This window comes from Pleurodeles waltl, chromosome 10 (assembly GCF_031143425.1).
Source record: "Pleurodeles waltl isolate 20211129_DDA chromosome 10, aPleWal1.hap1.20221129, whole genome shotgun sequence".
Lineage (NCBI taxonomy): Eukaryota > Metazoa > Chordata > Amphibia > Caudata > Salamandridae > Pleurodeles > Pleurodeles waltl.
The window spans coordinates 86,539,060-86,559,275 of record NC_090449.1 but is presented as its reverse complement, the minus strand read 5'-3'; the positions used below and the strand labels follow the sequence as shown (position 1 = coordinate 86,559,275).

At 48.7% G+C, this 20,216-nt stretch overlaps 1 protein-coding gene across 1 annotated transcript in view; it reads right to left on the bottom strand.

The window, feature by feature from the left end:
• LOC138261143 (somatostatin receptor type 5-like) overlaps positions 1-18,789 on the bottom strand; it is a 108,365-nt gene extending 89,576 nt beyond the window's left edge. Inside the window, exon 1 of the mRNA XM_069209823.1 lies at positions 18,048-18,789. The gene's annotated coding sequence lies outside the window, so the exon portion shown is untranslated. The remainder of the gene's footprint in view (positions 1-18,047) is intronic.
• Between the last annotated feature and the right edge of the window lie 1,427 nt (positions 18,790-20,216).

Below are 20,216 nucleotides of genomic sequence, written 5' to 3'. Positions count from 1 at the left end.
AGAGACGCTAGCACTCTTGGAGACACTAGTCCTCTAGAGATGCTAGCACTCCAGAGATATTAGCTCTCTTGGCAACACTAGTACTCTGGAGATACTAGCTCTCTTAGAGACACTAGCACACTTGAAGACACTAGTTCTCCAGAGACACTAGCATGCTTGGAGACATTAGTATTCCAAAGATATTACCACTATTGGAAACACTAGTGCGCTTTGAGACGCTAGTATCAAGAGATGCTAGCACTCTTGGATACACTAGTACGTCAGGGATACTGGTAATCTTGGAAACACTAGCACTATAGAGACACTAGCACTCCAGAGATATTACCTCTCTTGGAGACATTAGTACTCCAAAGAAACTAGCAGTTTTGGAGATACATGCACACTTGGAGACACTACTATTCTTGGAGACACTAGCGGTCCTAAAGACAATAGCACTCTTGGAAACACAACACTCCTGACAATACTTGGACTCCAGACATCCTAGCATTCTTGGAGACACTAGAACTTCAGAGACACTAACAATCTTTGAGACAATAGCAATCTTCGAAATTCTAGCACATTTGGAGACACTAGCATTCTTAGAGACACTAGTACTCCAGAGATACTACCACTTTTGAAGACACTGGCTCTCCAGAGACACCATTACTCTTGGAAACACTAGTTCCGCAAATAATCTTGGAGACACTACTAATCTTGGAGACTGTAACGCTCTTTGAGACACTAGCACTGCAGAAACAGTGGCACATTTTACACACCACATCCACACAGTCATTGGCACTAGTGGAGATTCTAGAACTCTTGTAGACACTAGTACTACATATATATCACCACTTATTGAAACACTAGCACTCTTGGAGACATTAGTTCTCCAGAGACACCAGCCCTACCCCAGAGATACTAGCATTTTTGGAAACACTAGCACTCTTGGAGACACAAGTACACCAGATATACTAGGAATCTTGGAGACATTAGTACTAAAGAGATAGCAGCACTCTTAGAGACTCTAGCACTCTGGAGACACTAGCACTCAAGAAATACTTGTTTTCTTGGAGACACTAGTACTCTGGAGACACTAGCACTAAAGAATTACTAACTCTCTTAGAGACACTAGAACTCATAACATACTAGCTCTCCAGAGACACTAGCATTCCAGGGACACTAACACTTTTGGAGAAACTAGTACTGCAGAGATACTAGCACTCTTAGAAACACTGACACTCTAGAGACACTAGCAATTCGGTAAACAGTAGACTCCCAAGGACAATAGCTCTGTCAGCCTCAAATACACTCTCCAGAAAATAGATCTTTTGAGGACAATAGCATTCCTACACAGAACACTTGTACTGACGATGTCACTTGATACGACAATTTTATTCAAAGGGCCACAGGCATACTCTGGCACAATAGTCCAGAGATACTAGGTCTTTTGGAGACACTGGTGCTCAAAAGATAGTAGCACTCTTGGAGACATGAACATTCTAGAGATGCTAGCACTCAAACAATACTAGCTGTCTTGGAGACACTAGCAATCTAGAGACATCAGCACTGAAGAAATACTAGCTCTCTTGGAGACACTAGTGCTGTAGAGACACTAGCACTCAAAAATGCTAGTTCTCTTGGAGACACCATTACTTAGGAGATATTAGCACTCTTGGACACACCAGCAATATAGAGATACTATCACTCCAGTGACACCAACTCTCTTGGAGACACTAGTACTTCAGAGATACTAGGGACTTGATTTATACTTGTTTTCATTTTTTTACATAAAAGCGGCGCAAATTTTCAAAATTCAATTAAATTTTGTACGTTTGCGCCGCTTTTGTGCCACTTTTGGATAAGAAAATGATGCAAGTGCGGTGCTAAAACATGTATAAATCAGGCCCTAGCTCTCTTGGTGACACTAGCACTCCGGAGACACTAACACTCCTGTGAACAGTACACTCCCAGGGATAATAGCTCTACCAGCCTCGATTATGCTCTCCAGAAAAAAAAGATCTTTTGAGGCTATTGCATTTCTATGTAGAACATTTAGTCTGATGATGGCATTCACTGGGACAATATTATTCAAAGGGACACAAGAGTTCTCTGGCACAATACTCTAGAGATATTAGCACTTTCAGAAACACTATAACTCTTGGAGACACTAGTACTCCAGAGATACTAGGACTCTTTGAGACACTAGTACTCAGGAGATACTAGCACTCTTGGAGACACTAGTACTCTAGAGACACTTGTACTGAAGAAATGCTAGCTCTCTTGGATACATTAGCACTCTAGAAACACTAGCACTCAAGAAATACTACCTCTCATGGAGTACTGAGCAGATAATAGCAATCTTGGAAACACCAAGCAATCTAGAGATACTAGCGCTCCACACACACTAGCACTCTTGGAGACACTATTACTACAAAGATACTAGCACTTCTGAAGACACTAGGGGCCATATGTACGAACACATTTTCCCATTGACACAGAATGGGAAAAACCCTTTGCTACATCTGGCCCTAGAACTCTAGAGAAACTAGCCCTCCAGTGAACGGTACACACCCAAGGAGAATAACTCTACCAGGCAGTATTCCTACTTAGAACACTCACTCTGACAATGGCACTTGGTGGGACAATATTATTCAAAGGGACACGAGCATTCTCTGGCACAGTGGCACTCTCTGAGGCAGTTGTACTATAAGGGACCTATCCTGTTATGGTATATGTATTTGTGAAGTTCACTATCACTCTCAATGGTATCCTGGTGCTGAGTAGGTGTGTGTGCCGATCCCTACCTATGAAGGTTTGGTTAATGAAAAAGTTAGGTCTTCAGAATCTTGCAGAATTCAAGAAGAGAGGAGAAGGCTCTGATGTGGAGAGCGATGTCACTCCACACTTCAGGATTTTGTAAGAGAATGCTCATCCTCTTAATCCGGTTATGTGTGTGTGTGGGATGTTGGCGAGTAGGAATCCTGCGAAGCAGAGGAGTTAGGATAGTTGGTAGAAGGAGATGCAACTCTTTAAGTAGGTATAGCCTGAGTTGTGTTGTGCCTTGAATGTGTGTGAGAGGAGTTTGAATTAAGTGCATTTGTGTTTTGGAAGCCTGTGTAGTTCCCGGAGGTGTGCTCTACTGTGGTGTAATGTGAGCTCTTTGTTTGATGTTGGGCATAAGTCTGGCTGCCGATTTCAGGATGGTCTACTGTTTTCAAGGGAGTTGCTTGGATCCCAGCGTAGGTAGTATTCTCAAGATAACACTGTCAAGACATTAACACTCCTATAAAACTAAACCTCCCTGGAACAACAACACTCAAGTGGATGTAGGCATTTCTGGTGACAATAGCACTCATGTGGTCAACAATGTACCCAAGCACAATAGAATTATCGGGGACAGTAGCACCCTTCGGGACAGTAATCTTCCTCATGACAATAGGCTTCCTCCATGCAGACAGCCATCAATAGAACAAAAAAAACTCCTGATGGCAATAGTACTGTTTGGAATAATAGCCTTTCTTGTGACATTAGCACTTGCATAAGCAGAAGCACTGGCGGCTAATTAACACACTCAGGGACAGTAGCTATCCAGCAGTCACTGGTACTCCGGGAATTAGTAGCACTCCCAAGGATCACTGACACTCCTGGAGGCACCAGCCCTACAGGAAACAGTAGCATTCCATGGGTCACAAACACTCCCAGTAATAGGTCACTACCATGGATACTTGTACTCCTGGGGACATTTAATCCTATAAACAGTAGCGCTACCAGTGTCTTGAACACTCCTAGAGACAGACGCACTCCAGGCGTCACATCCACTCTTGGAGATAGTACCATTCCCACAGACACTAGTACTCCTGAGGACAGTACTACTCCCAGAGACAGCAGCACTCCCAGGGTCACAAACACTCCTGGAGACAGCAGCACTCCCAGGGTTACAAACACTCCAGGAGGAGACTGCAGCACTCCCAGGGCTACAAGCACTCCTCAAGACAGCAGCACTCCCAGGGTCACACACACTCCAGGACACAGCAGCACTGCCAAAGTCACAAACACTCCTGGAGACAGACGCACTCCAGGAATCACATCCACTCTTGGAGACAGTACCATTCCCACAGACACTAGTACTCCTGAGGACAGTACTACTCCCAGAGACAGCAGCACTCCCAGGGTCACAAACACTCCTGGAGACAGCAGCACTCCCAGGGTCCAAAAACACTCCTGGAGACAGAAGCACCTCAGGGGTCACAGATCCTTGAGACAGAAGCACTCCAGGGGCACAAACACTCCCGGGGTTAGTGCCACTCCCACAGATACTAATTACCTGGGTACAGTACTAATACCAGAGGGAGCAGCACTACCAGAGTCACAAACACTCCCAGAGATGGAAGCATTACCGGGGTCACAAACACTCATGGAGACAGCAGCACTCCCAGGGGTCACAGACACTCCTGGAGGCAGAAGCACTCCAGGGGCACAAACACTCCTGGAAAAAGTCCTGTCGACATTAGCCCTACCAGGATCTTGAAGACTCCTAGAGACAGGTGCACACTAGGGGTCACAACCACTCATGGAGACAGCACCACTCCCACAGACGCTAATACTCCTGGAGACAGCAGCACTCCAAGGGTTACAAACACTCCAGGAGACAGCAGCACTCCCAGGTTTACAAACACTCCAGGAGACAGCAGCACTCCCAGGGTTACAAGCACTCCAGGACACAGCAGCACTCCCAGGGTCACACACACTCCAAGACACAGCAGCACTCCCAGGGTCACACACACTCCAGGACACAGCAGCACTCCCAGGGTTACAAACACTCCTGGAGACAGCAGCACTCCCAGGGTTACACACACTCCAGGACACAGCAGCACTGCCAGGGTCACAAACACTCCAGGAGACAGCAGCAGTCCCAGGGTCACAAACACTCCTGGAGACAGCAGCACTCTCAGGGTCACAAACAGTCCTGGAGACAGCAGCACTCCCAGGGTTACAAACACTACAGGGTTACAAACACTCCAGGAGACAGCAGCACTCCCAGGGTTACAAACACTCCTGGAGACAGCAGCACTCCCAGGGTTACAAACACTCCAGGGTTACAAACACTCCAGGAGACAGCAGCACTCCCAGGGTCACAAACACTCCAGGCGACAGCAGCACTCCCAGGGTTACAAACACTCCAGGAGACAGCAGCACTCCCAGGGTTACACACACTCCTGGAGACAGCAGCACTCCAAGGGTTACAAACACTCCAAGAGACAGCAGCACTCCCAGGGTCACAAACACTCCAGGAGACAGCAGCACTCCCAGGGTCACAAACAGTCCTGGAGACAGCAGCACTCCCAGGGTCACAAACACTCCAGGAGAGAGCAGCACTCCCAGGGTCACAAACACTCCAGGAGACAGCAGCACGCCCAGGGTCACAAACAGTCCTGGAGACAGCAGCACTCCCAGGGTCACAAACACTCTAGGAGACAACAGCACTCCCAGGGTCACAAACAGTCCTGGAGACAGCAGCACTACCAGGGTCACAAACACTCCAGGAGACAGCAGCACTCCCAGGGTTCCAAACACTCCAGGAGACAGCAGCACTCCAGGGTTACAAACACTCCAGGAGAGAGCATCACTCCCAGGGTTACAAACAGTCCTGGAGACAGCAGCACTCCCAGTGTTACAAACACTCCAGGAGACAGCAGCACTCCCAGGGTTACAAACACTCCAGGAGACAGCAGCACTCCCAGGGTCACAAACACTCCAGGTGACAGCTGCACTCCAGGGTCACAAACAGTCCTGGAGACAGCAGCACTCCCAGGGTCACAAACACTCCAGGAGACAGCAGCACTCCCAGGGTTACAAGCACTCCAGGAGACAGCAGCACTCCCAGGGTTACAAACACTCCAGGAGACAGCAGCACTCCCAGGGTCACAAACACTCCAGGCGACAGCTGCACTCCAGGGTCACAAACAGTCCTGGAGACAGCAGCACTCCCAGGGTCACAAACACTCCAGGAGACAGCAGCACTCCCAGGGTTACAAACACTCCTGGAGACAGCAGCACTCCCAGGGTCACAAACACTCCGGGCGACAGCAGCACTCCCAGGGTTACAAACACTCCTGGAGACAGCAGCACTCCCAGGGTCACAAACACTCCAGGAGACAGCAGCACTCCCAGGGTCACACACTCCAGGAGACAGCAGCACTCCCAGAGTCATAAACACTACAGGAGACAGCAGCACTCCCAGGGTTACAAACAGTCCTGGAGACAGCAGCACTCCCAGGGTCACAAACACTCCAGGAGACAGCAGCACTCCCAGAGTTACAAACAGTCCTGGAGACAGCAGCACTCCCAGGGTCACACACACTCCAGGCGACAGCTGCACTCCAGGGTTACAAACAGTCCTGGAGACAGCAGCACTTCCAGGGTTACAAGCACTCCTGGACACAGCAGCACTCCCAGGGTCACAAACACTCCCGGAGCAAGGATGACTCCTATAGTTACTTCTACTCCTGGGGACAGATACTCCTATAGACAGTAGCACTACCAGTGTCTTGAACACTCTGAGAGACAGACGCACTCCAGGCGTCACAGCCACTCTTGGAGACAGCACCATTCCCACAGACACTAGTACTCCTGGGGCAGTACTATTCCCAGATACAGCAGCACTCTAGGAGTCACAACCACCCCTAGAGGCAACTACATTTCAAGAGACAGAAGCACTCCATGACCTAGGAGCATTCCAGGGGTCACTCACGAAGCTGATGACAGCTGCACTCCGGAAGACAGCAGACTCCGAGAGACAGTGGAACTCCCGGGGACAGTGGCACTTGTGAGGTTCCTCGCGCGTCTGCAGACAGCTGCACACAGAGAGACAGTGGCACCCCCGGAGCTGGTAGAACTCTGAGGCCACAAACACTATCAGAGACAGAAGCACTCTGGGGGCCACCGAAACTCCCAGAAAGAGTTTGACTCCCGAGATAGTACAGTTGCTGGCGACAGTAGCATTCCCAGGAACATTACAACTCGCAGAGAGAGTAGAATAATTCCTTCCCGGGGACAGTAACACTCCTGGGGGCAGGAAAACTCGTGAAGACAGGAATACTCTCGAAAACACTAAAACTCTCCGAGACAGCAGCACTCCTGACACAGCACCCCTCCTTGACGCAGTAACAGTTTCAAGGACATTAGAACTCCCGAAGACAAAAACAATCTTGAGTACAGTAGTACTTTTGGGGGCAGTACCACTCCCACAGACATTAGTACTCCCAGAGACAGTATTACTCAGGGGCAGTAGCACTCCTGGGGACAGTAGGTCTCCCAGAGACAGTACCAGTTGCAACAATAGTAACACTCTTACTGGTAGCATTACTCCTAGTGGCAGTAAGACTCCCGAGATAATACGACTCTTGAAGACAGTAGAACTCGAGGGGACAGTGGCACTCCGGGGGACAGTAGCACTCCCGGAGATACTGGCACTATCAGGACAGTAGGACCACCCGTGAAAGTATCAATTGTGGATACGGAAGCCTTCCATTGTTCAAAAACACTCCAGGAGGCACTAGTACTCCTGGGGCCAATGGCACTCCTGAGTTAGGTTACACTGCCCGTGACAACAGCACTATCGCATACAGTACAACTCCCAAAACAGTCCCAGTCTTGGTGACGGTGACACTCCCAAAGACAGACCCACTCCCAGGGAAGTTGTCTCGCCTTGAGACAGCACCACTGCTGGGGGCAGTACCAGTAGCGGAGTGGGAGCCACTCCTAGAGAAAGTGACATTGCTGGAGACAGTAACACTCCCAGAGACAGTATTACTCCTGTGACATATAACACATTTGGAGACACCCGTACTCACAGGACAGTAACACTCCTGAAGACATCTGCATTCCCAGGACAGTAACACTCCTGGAGACACCTACATTCCCAGGGCAGTAGCACTCCTAGAGACACCTACATTCCCAGGGCAGTAGCACTCCTAGAGACACCTACATTGCCAGGGCAGTAGCACTCCTAGAGACACCTACATTCCCAGGACAGTAGCACTCCTAGAGACACCTACATTCCCTGGACAGTAGCACTCCCTACATTCCCAGGACAGTAGCACTCCTAGAGACACCTACATTCCCAGGACAGTAGCACTCTTGTAGACATCCGCACTTCAAAGACAGTAACATTCCTGGACACATCTGCATTCTCAGGACAGTAACACTCCTGGAGACACCGGCGCTCTCAGGACAGTAAAACTCATTGAGACACCCACACTCCCAGGACAGTAACACTCCCAGAAACACTCTGGTCCTAGGACAGCAACAGTCCTGGAGACACCTGCATTCCCAGAACAGTAACAATCCTGGAGACACTGCAGTCCTAGGACAGCAACACTCTTGGAGAACCAGCACTCCCAGGACAGTAACCCTGGAGACACCAGCACTCTCGGGACAGTAACACTCCTGGCGACAAGAGCACTCCCAGGACAGCAACCATAGAGACTCCAGCACTCGTGAGACAGTAATACTCCCAGGTGTATAACACTCCTGGAGACACCAGCACTCCCGGTGACAGCAACACTCTTGGAGACACCAGCAATCCCTGGACAATAGCCTTAGAGATACCAGCACTCCTGGGACAGTAACACTCCTGGAGACACCAGCACTCCAGAACAGTACCACTCCCGGAAGCACTAGCAGCCTCAGGACAGTAACACTTCTGGAGACACCGACACTCCAGAGACAGTAATACTGCCAAGTGTGTAAGACTCGTGGAGACACCAGCACTCCCGGCGACAGTAACCCTGGAGACACCATCCCTCTACAGACAGTAGCAATTCAGGAGACACCAGAACTCCAAGGACAGTAAACCTGGGGACACCAGCACGCCTAGGACAGCAACAATCAAGGAGACACCAGCACTCCCAGGACAGTAAACCTGGAGACACAAGCACCCTTGGACACTAACACTCCTGGAGACACCAACACTTCCAGGACAGTAACCCTGGAGACACGAACACCCTCAGGACAGTAACCCTCCGGGAGACGCCAGCCCTCCCAGGGCACTAGCACTCCTGGAGACACCAGCCCTCCCAGGACTGTAACCATGGAGATACCAGCACTCCTGAGACAGTATCCCTGGAGACACCAGCCCTCCCAGGACAGTAACCTTGGAGACGGCAACACTCCACGGACACTAACACTTCAGGAGACACCAGAACTCCAAAGACAGTAAACCTGGGGACACCAGCACACCTAGGACAGCAACACTCAAGGAAACACCAACACTCCCAGGACAGTAACCCTGGAGACACAAGCACCCTCAGGACAGTAACCCTCCGGGAGACGCCAGCCCTCCCAGTACACTAACACTCCTGGAGATACCAGCCCTCCTAGGACAGTAAACCTGGAGAGGCCAACACTCCTGGAGACAGCAGGCCTCCCAGGACAGCAACCATGGAGATACCAGCACTCCCAGAGACAGTATCCCTGGAGACACCAGCCCTCAAAGGACACTAACACTGCCAAAGATGGGGTGAGACTCTGTAAAGCGGGTAACACTTGTGGGCTCTTAAGAACACAACAGGGCACTAATTGTACGAGTTCTGGTCGAGGAATCCTTCCTGGCGCTGGCTTTATTTACAGTCCGTGTTAATCATCCCTCAGCCACTGCCCTGCGCTCGCGCACTCTGGCGGGACTCAGGAGTGCCCATTAACACACGGTGCGTCAGGTGCCGCCTCGTCACAAGCTCCAGCTGTTAGTCTTACCCTCTGGGGCAGGATCTCCGCGCGTCTGCGGGTGAATGATTAACATCAGTAGCAGGGGGTCGGGGATGCTCGCTATCGGCGCCTTCCCCTTCCCAGAGCGGCCTAACCAAGCCTCGACTTTTCAGCACCTTGGAGAGCGGCGCATCAACCCCCAATCGTGGCTTACTCTGCTATAGTAGTTTTTCTGTGCTTTCCTGGCTGGCTGTGAGGTCATCTTAGCGGTTTCGATGAGCTTTAATGTCAGGTACCATTACTCAACTCGCTAACAATCATTTTGCCTCATAAATATGGCAGTAAGATAGACTTGAAACCCCTCACTGGTTAAACACCTTTGTCTGCGCCAGGCACATTAACCCACTGAGCTGTGCTACAGTGTAACCTTTGCATACCTGGTGATAGTAATAATAATGTGCTGTGTATAGTGCCAAGTCCACAGGCTCAAGCGCTGATAAGAGGCGTCACAATCCCTGACAGTGGTACTCATTTTAACGAGTAAGGAAGATCTTGCAGTTAAAGCGCCAGCCCTTGACTCCAGCCTTCGACATTTGCAATGTTCACCACAACCCCCTGAGTTGTAATCAGGGAATGTCTTTTTCTGACGCTAACGTGGTCGTGTTAGGAATGTTGCTGTTTACGGTACCAATTTATAACCTTCAGTGATGACGTACCCCAGAGGAGCCGGTTCACAAAAGAGCGGGAGTGTCTAATAAAAAGTGCTAACCTTTTATTGTACATGATGCAATGGAAGGGGGTCGTACACACCGGCTCCCTGAAAAGAAAAGGATGCCACCCACGCAAGACACATGGGCATTGTACAGCACCCCTCCATCATGCTGATGCAGCTGACTACAGTGCTCTTGCCTTATTTTAGTTTAATACACCCTGCACCCAGCCCCTCCCCCCGTCGCGCAACAAAATGACAAATAGCAACGAATGCGAGACAACAGAGTAAATAATTTACACCCCGCCAGCCAACATGCGGCCATTTATCAGGCCACGGCACAGTGGTCACCGCGTGCAAATACAACGGGAGCAAAGGAGAATGCATGCATCTTTCAAACGTTACAAGTGAAAGCACAGAATAAATCTGTCTCCTAGGCACGGGCAGTATGTTAAGGCAGAATAACAGGGAGAGCACGACGTCGGGGGGTGCACTTTGGGGGACGTGACGACAAAATCTATAGCGCCTATAAACTGGCGAAATAGCGTATCAAGCACTACATGGGCGAAAGATGACTTATGATTGCGCTGTAACATGGTGTCAGGAGTGTTAATAACACGAAGTGTAATCTGTTTCTAGGCACCCCCTTCCCTCCTGCCTGTCCCTTAAAACTGCAGTTATTGTGTGGAGCAAGCTGCGGAGCAGGGGTGTTGCTACCAGTAGTTCATCGGGTGCAGTTGCACCGGTTCCCTAGGGAGTGCACACCCTCACTGTTGGTGCACAGGCAGCAGCCGCTTGGACTGAGAGGAGCGTCTGCAGTGCTTGATACGTGAAGCGCCCTCTGCATCTTTGTCATGTGAGCCCTGCGCGGTCTGTCAGCTCCGCAGTTCACAAGCCCACCGGCGCATGGTAAGGATGCGTAAAGGAAAAGAAGCGGGATGTCAGAGAACTGTGCAAACTGGGCGGTGTGAAGTCAGAAAGTGTGGCACGGCACTCAGCTCTGGTCGGCGCTGCACTAAGAGCAGACTTACACATGCTAATCACTCTGGCGGCAAACTGGAGATCAAACTAGGGCAATCTCCTGCCAGAAAGTGCCTTGAGCCAATCAGTCGCTAGTGCAGCGTTATACAACTCTCCCTTTTCACTCCATCAATATTATTGATTTTTTGTTGTTTTAATTTTGGGTAGCATCGCTGCTTCCGAAAAGAGAGTCGGTGAAGTTTCTCCTAAAGGCATCACCAGGCAACACTGCCAACTGTACCAACCTGGACTCTGCTAGACATAGCAGGCTCCCTGAAAGGAGCATCAGTGAAGCAACGTATCCGAAACTGATTAGGAGATATTCAGATGGTGAGAAACCAGCGCCTTACTTACCAGACACTGTGTGCTCTTGGGCAAGCCTAGCCTGACATTTCCAGCATGTAGTAGAATATGCAAACTACGGTAGAGTGTGCTGCCACTGACCCAAGAGCATCTTACTGCCCTCCCCTCACCGTCAGTGCTTGAGATCTGTACCTCATCTGAGCACAACATACTGTTCTTCGTGCAATGTTAGCTTTTCTCCTGCTACAATAAAAATGTTCTCTACTGCGCGCTCCAGTGTTGTCAGCACTATAACACGCATCAATATATAGGGATAAATACACAAACTGCCTGTATCTGTAATGTTAGAGCACATTAGACTAAAGTATCAAAGGAATCAGCTTCCAATCTCGGCTTCCACATATTGCCGAATTGTGTGATTCTTGGCGAACCATATTATCCTACTTTACCTCGACTATCTTATCTTCTAGTTATTACGGATGCTGTAAATCGGGGTTTTCGGGACTTCTGAGTGCTAAATTCAACACAAAAACATTTACTTCGCATGCATCTGCACGGTTAAGGTCCAGGGAGTTAATGGCTCCTTGGTGCTGGTGAACAGTGCGTTCCTAAGGAGATATGAACCAAAGGATGGAGTGATTGACAGCTGTCACTTGTCCCACTCTCAAGCCTGGCTGCAACTCTTAGGCAACAGTCAAGCCTACCGACTGAGATAGCTCCCACCGACTGAGGTGATGCCGCGAGGCACACACTCACATTAAACTTCACAACGTACCCACATGCAACATACTAAAATACACACATGGACCGTCATAACTGTACCCCAAACATATACTGACTTCCTGACATCGTTTGACTACCACATCATTGGGGGTGAGCGTTTTTTTGGGGGAAAAGGTGAACTTCATTATTAGCTTCCTTTTTGTGATTTCCACGTCTACGAATTCCACAAGATTTCACCGATTCGTTGGGTTCCGTGTCGTTTCGTGATACTTCACGATTTCACGGGAAAGGCTCTCGAGTGAAAATTCCACGACTTTGAAAAATTCCGTGACCTTTCGCCCGGATGAAGAAATTTGATAAACACGGGCGTGTTATTTCCTGAATTAAACTGTTTCATCATTGGGCGGAGATCACATTCGTAAAATGTTTCGCTCCGTGCTATAGTAATCCGAACCGGGAGTGGTCTGTGTCAAAATCCACGAAATCAGGGCAAGAAGGAACTGCACCATAATAATTATGTGAAGACGTGCTAATGGTAGAATAAAGCGACGTAAATATGTCTAATACCGCAAAGTGTATCCGTATAATAACTTAATATACTCATGCCCGTGCAGCCATCTTACCTTTTACCCCTCCGCCATGCCCCCTGCCCCCCAGCCACTCCCCGCTTCAGCAGTATCCAAGGGAGACGGCCACGGATCATCGCATGCCACTGGGGCCGAGGCGGCGGTCAGACAGCCCTCTTGTCAAGGCCACCCCCAGCCAAGATTGACCCCTCCCCCTCACAGCCATCATCAGACACAGTCCTGATGGAAAGAGACTCCCAGGCAGCGAGTGATTTCTTTTAAAGTCACTTTCGATCTAACCTCAGACCCCTGCGGTCCCCAGCGTCTTACCCCAGGGAACGGATTCAGGCTCTTTTAAGTTTTGATGGCAACGAGAGATTACAAGGAGTATAGCGCCTCTCCCCACTTAGCCCTCGCCTCTACACTCATTAGAAGTTCTGCAAAGTGTGCAGTTCACGTGCACTGTGCCTGTCAGAAAAAATGGTTACGCGTACACGTGCGTTTGTGCCTCTCGTGAAATATACATTTTCCAGGAGGGCCTATTTACCTACTTAAGCATTCATGCTCCATGCACTGTGGACACACGCTAAGTGAAATGTCACCCACCAGTGCTTGCACCTGTGCGTGCACAGAAACGTTACAGTCGCATTAAGGCTAGGGAAACGTGCATCGTATGTGCCAGTCATGGTCAGCGCCACTCATTCCTTGTGCCATTTTATAGCCGTTGTGAAACATGAATATTCTGTGTCAGTATTTATTCATCGTGAAACATGCATGTTCTGTGTCAGTATTTATTCATTGTGAAACATGCATGTTTCTCTGCGAATGTATTGTCCTTCGTGAAATATGCATGTTTTCTGCCAGTTTGCGCGCGTTGTGAATTATGCATGTTTTGTGCTACCTCATTTCAGTATGTAGCATGTTCTGCTCCAGGTTATCATCAATATGAAATATGCATGTTCTTTGCCAGTCTAGGCAGTGTGGAATATGCCGGTTCTGGTCCAATTTACGGGCAGTGTGAAATATGCATGTTTTGTGCAGGGGCGTAGAGCAGGGCCCTGCAGTCCCTGTGGCTCATGTGGGCACCAACCCTTTGGAGGCTCCAACTCTACACGGGCTCTTCATTGGCCCCACAGGCCAATGAATCTCGTGAGGTATGAGAGACTGAGGGGCCCTCATCGAGCCAGATCTTTTCTCGCCAGTTTATAGTACGGGCACTGCAGCGTGTTCCCTGCCAGATTATGGACAGTGTGATGTATGCATGTTCCATGCCGGTGTATGTGAAGTGTGATATATGCATGTTGTATGCCACTCTATGGGCAGTGTGATATATGCATGTTCTGTGCCGGTCTATGTGAAGTGTGATATATGCATGTTGTATGCCAGTCTATGGGCAGTGTGATATATGCATGTTCTGTGCCGTTGTATGTGAAGTGTGATATATGCATGTTGTATGCCAGTCTATGAGCAGTGTGATGTATGCAGGTTCTGTGCCAGTCTATGGGCAGTGTGATATATGCATCTTCTATGCCACTCTATGGTCAGTGTGATATATGCATGTTCTGCGCCAGTCTATGAGCAGTGTGATATATGCATGTTCAGTGACAGTCTATGGGCAGTGTGATATATGCATGTTCAGTGCCAGTCTAGGCAGTGTGATATGCATGTTCTGTGCCAGTCTATGGGCAGTGTGATATATGCATGTTCAGTGACAGTCTATGGGCAGTGTGATATATGCATGTTCTGTGTCAGTCTATGGGCAGTGTGATGTATGCATGTTCTGTGCCAGTCTATGGGCAGTGTGATATATGCAGGTTCTGTGCCAGTCCAGGCAGTGTGATATATGCATGTTCTGTGACAGTCTATGGGCAGTGTGATATATGCATGTTCTGTGACAGTCTATGGGCAGTGTGATATATGTATGTTCTGTGCCAGCCTATAGGCAGTGTGATGTATACATGTTCTGTGACATCTATGGACAGTGTGATATATGCATGTTCTGCATCAGTCTATGGGCGGTGTGATATATGCATGTCCTGCATCAGTCTATGGGTGGTGTGATATATGCATGTCCTGTGCCAGTCTATGGGCGGTGTGATTTATGCATGTTCTGTGCCAGTCTACGGGCAGTGTAATATATGCATGTTCTGAGCCAATCTAGGCAGTGTGATATATGCATGTTCTGTGACAGTCTATGGGCAGTGTGATATATGCATGTTCTGCACCAGCCTATGGGCTGTGTCATATATGCATGTTCTGCATCAGTCTATGGGCGGTGTGATGTATGGATGTTCTGCATCAGTCTATGGGCGGTTTGATATATGCATGTTCTGCATCAGTCTCTGGGCGGTGTGATATATACATGTTCTGTGCCAGTCTATGGGCAGTGTGTTGCATGCATGTTCTGTGCCAGTCTAGGCAGTGTGATATATGCATGTTCTGTGCCTATCTATGGGCAGTGTGTTGTATGCATGTTCTGTGCCAGTCTATGGACAGTGTGATATCTGCATGTTCTGCATCGGTCTATGGGTGGTGTGATATCTGCATGTTCTGCATCAGTCTATGGGTGGTGTGATATATGCATGTTCTGTGACAGTCTATTGGCGGTGTGATATATGCATGTTCTGTGCCAGTCTATGCAGTGTGATATATGCATGTTTAGTGACAGTCTATGGGCAGTGTGATATATGCATGTCCTCTGCCAGTCTATGGGCAGTGTGATGTATGCTTGTTCTGTGCCAGTCTATGGGCAGTGTGATATATGCATGTTCTGAGCCAGTCTAGGCAGTGTGATATATGCATGTTCTGTGACAGTCAATGGGTATTGTGATATATGCCTGTTCTGCACCAGTCTATGGACTGTGTCATATATGCATGTGCTGCACCAGTCTATGGGCTGTGTCATATATGCATGTTCTGTGCCAGTCTATAGGCAGTGTGATATATACATGTTCAGGGACAGTTAATGGGCAGTGTGATATATGCATGTTCTGTGCTAGTCTATAGGCAGTGTGATATATACATGTTCTGTGACAGTCAATGGGCAGTGTGATATATGCATGTTCTGCATCAGTCTAGGGGCGGTGTGATATATGCCTGTTCTGCATCAGTCTATGGGCGGTGTGATATATGCATGTTCTGTGACAGCCTATGGGCAGAGTGATATATGCATATTCTGTGCGAATCTATGCAGTGTGATATATGCATGTTCTGCACTAGTCTATGAGCTGTGTGATATATGCATGTTCTGTGCCAGTCTATAGGCAGTGTGATATATGCATGTTCTCTGCCAGTCTATAGGCAGTGTGATGTATACATGTTCAGGGACAGTTAATGGGCAGTGTGATATATGCATGTTCTGTGCTAGTCTATAGGCAGTGTGATATATACATGTTCTGTGACAGTCTATGGGCAGTGTGATATTTGCATGTTCTGCATCAGTCTAGGGGCGGTGTGATATATGCCTGTTCTGTATCAGTCTATGGGCGGTGTGATGTATGGGTGTTCTGCATCAGTCTCTGGGCGGTGTGATATATGCATGTTCTACGCCAGTGAAAGACCTCTCTAGTTTGTGCTAAGTGTGCACGTTCTTTGCTAGTTTATTGTCAATTTGTTAAGTGTAGGATCACTGGCAGGTGGTGCACAGTGTGAAGCACGGACTCTCCGTGTGACTGCATGCACTGATTCGAGCCCGTTGTAGGCCAGTGGAGGTGCCTGTTAAATGCCAGCGTCTCCAGTTACAAACAAACAGAGATTCGTGCGTGGTAAAGTAACGCCCCTCACCTTGAGGTAGAGGAATAAATGACACCATCGAAGAAGAGCTCGTGATATCACTAGTCGCGTCCAGTGCCCGGGAATGGTGTAAATTGTTACGAGGCCCGGTTAGTTCCCCAGGAGCCGTAGAGTTCACTATTCAGTCGCTCACACAGGAAACTGTTTTTTTTCTCGTGATGGAGGGGGCAGTCACGTGGGTATCTTTAGACATGCGAGGCCTACTGCCACATTCAAAAGTGTAGGGGCACGGCAGCACCAGTATGAAGTGATGGGGAGCGGCGCTACACTTCACGTGTATTAGTGAATGGGTCGATCACTGAATCCACGAGTGAAAAAACGAACAGGTGAAGGGATGATGGATGCAGACACGGATTTATAAAAGAATCAATGTATGGATGAACGGATTAACGAATGACTGTACAGATGGATGTGGTGGGTGAATGAAGTCATGAACATACGAAGATGTTAGTGCGTGGACGGATAAGCGTGGGTGGACGGATGCAGCCATGATCGTACTCATCAATTAATGAATGCGTGAATGGAAACGTGGCTGAATGAATGAGTAGCTGGATGGAAGATAACTGGATGAATAAATTAATTCAGCAATGGGGCGTATTTAGATATAGGAAGCAATCTATCTCAAAACTCTGACTATCACTAGGGTCGGTTTTCTAGTTTCATTTTGACTTTCACTTTAAAATATTCCCTTCCGAATACTACCACCACTTAGCATTCATATCAGTGATCCTTCAGGGAAAACCCTCTAATAAAGCTCCTGTGCTTCCGCCTCACACTTTACCTAGCTCACAAGTGCTCCCGTCAGCCCACAAGCGCGGAAGCCACAACAGCAGCAGACGCGTAATGCACGCAAGCGCTAAGATCCCTGCACCAGCCCGCATATCATAGCACTAAAGGGCAACAGCAGCAGTACGCGCCTTATGCACACACGCACTAAGAGTCCACAACAGCAGCACCTGCGCTATGCACTCAAGCGCTGAAGCCACGACAGCAGCACGCGCATTATAGCGCTAGGAGGACACAGCAGCAGCACGCGCGTAATGCACACAAGCGTTTGGAACCACACCAATCGGGCGTTATGCACACAAACGCTAAGAGCCACGCCAGACACGTTGTGCACACAAGCAGTAAGGGCCACAGCCGCGCGCAAGCGCGCTGAGAGCCAAAAGGACGCGCGTTATGCATACAAGCGCTAAGAGCCACAGCAGGCGTGGCTTATGCACATTAGACACATTGTATTCTTAACTCACCTTGCAGTGCCGACTTCTCCCCTTCGACCCTTGTAAGTTTCTCTCCTTCGTCTGCCCAACGCTGCAGACTTCCGAATATATCCCCGAACACAGAGGGTATGTGATGGAATTGTTGATGTGTGGGTCACTCTCCAAAAGTGGGGGGTCTCCCTCCCCACCCCTTCTCACGGGCTCTGATGATTAAAGTCCTGTTTGATCGGAGTCGGGCACGTAACCCTGCAAGTGGTCCCAAGCTCGCAGAGAACGAGCCAGCTCAAGTCATGCTTACAGGTGGCACGCGTCTGTTTATGCCACTGGCTACCAGGTAACTATTGCAAGTGCGCGCTGCCCCCTCAGAAGAGCCTCCAGCAAGCGCTGCGCTAAAATCCGCGGGAGTGTGTACAGCGCCTCTACGGGTACAGCCCACACAGAGGAACCCTGCTGCCCCCCTATCCCTGCACTCCTGTCTCCTGCCCGTGCACGCGTGTGGCTGCTGGTGGCTCTGCGCAGGACAGGCGTAGAGGTATCTGCGTCCAGGATAGCTAGCAGTGGCCACATCTCTCTCTCCAAGAGGGGCGTGTGGAGTCAGACGTGCTTCACCCCCGCCTTGACTGGCCAAGTCACTGTCTCTGCCATGGATACGCACCGTGGGTGCCTGCCCTTTCTCCTGCCCGCCTTCACCAGGGTGACGCCTGCCCACCCCACCGCTGGCTGTCAGGGCTCCCGGATTGATTCCCGCGAGGGAGCTGCTCGCTCTTGTTGTGGCATTACAGTCTATTCTAATCTGCCAAGTAGATTGGTCTAAGGGGCTCCTGAAATAATTAAGAGGACCCTCACATCCAAAGCCAACGGAGGTTACAGGGAAGAAAGGTTGTGCTTTTCTGTCGACAAGATGTTGGGGAGTCCACACTCATGTCAATGTCAGAGAATGTAAAGTCGATTAAAACGTGATTTAATAGAGTTATTTGAATCTTATAATCTGGTGCAACTCAACACAGGCACGCAAGTCACACCACGCCAGTTTGATGAAAAAGATTAACATGTACTGGCCCTGGTTTTCTCAGCAGGGCAATCCACAAACATTTTCCCTTCACCCTCCTATATTCTGAAGTCGTTTTTTAGGGTCAAGCCTGCGTCGCATGTGCTTGCAAATGCGTTTCACTTGCAAGACGCTTTAGTAGTTAGAAAAGGGCTCGGAGCCCCGTCCATGTCACGTCAGTGTCTTTCATTGGTTCGTAGGCTTGCCTGTTAAAATCTGCTTGCTTTCATTAGTGAAAGGCATGCATATGTCATGCCTTTTCCAGTGGTTAGCCCTCCTCGAGCACAGCGACCAAGTAGTGAAAACATACGAGTCTCGCTGTTTTCCGTCCAGTTTGTAGACTACTTTTTATCCTTTTTCGCAGCGTGATTTTGCTTGACAGGAGTCGAACGCTTTCCATGTTATCGACCCTGTTACATAGTTAATTGCACTTTTGCCGGTTACGTAGATAATTGCACTTTTGCTGATAGGTTTCACTACGAGTGAACTGTAGCAACACAATCGCAATGTTTTGTTCCATTTAATGTGGCAAGAAAAGTTCGGTTGGGAGTTTACAAATGCTAATAGCTCTAAGTCCGAGAAATGAGAGACCCGTTGCATTGAAAATGTTTGTTTGACTTTTAGGATGCTGCATACTTTACCACTGCTAACCAGCTCTAAAACGCTTACGTTCTCTCCTTTAAACATGGCAAAATTAGCATATGTAATTTACTTGTAAGTTCCTAGTAAATTGGTAATACCTGTACCCATGACCTGTAAAGTAAATGCTACCAGTTGGCCTACAGCACTGATTATGCCACCCACTTAAGTAGCCCTTTTAGAAATATGTCTCAGGGCTGCTATTGCAGCCTGTGTGTGTATTTTTAAACTGCCATTTCACACTGGCAAAATAAACCTATTGCCAGGCCTAAACTTTCCCATTTAATTCATATAAATTACCACTAGGGAAGGTCCTAAATAGCTCATAGGCAGATTGTTTAAAAAACTTGAACATGTACTTTTAACTTTTGCTTGTCCTGGCAGCGAAAAACTCATATTAGTTTTTCCTTTCTGCAAGGGCTGCCTGGCGTAGGATAACATTCAGGTACTTTATTACATTTCATAAGTGATAACTTTCAACTGAGAGCATGTAGGAAAGCTGAGTTTGGCCT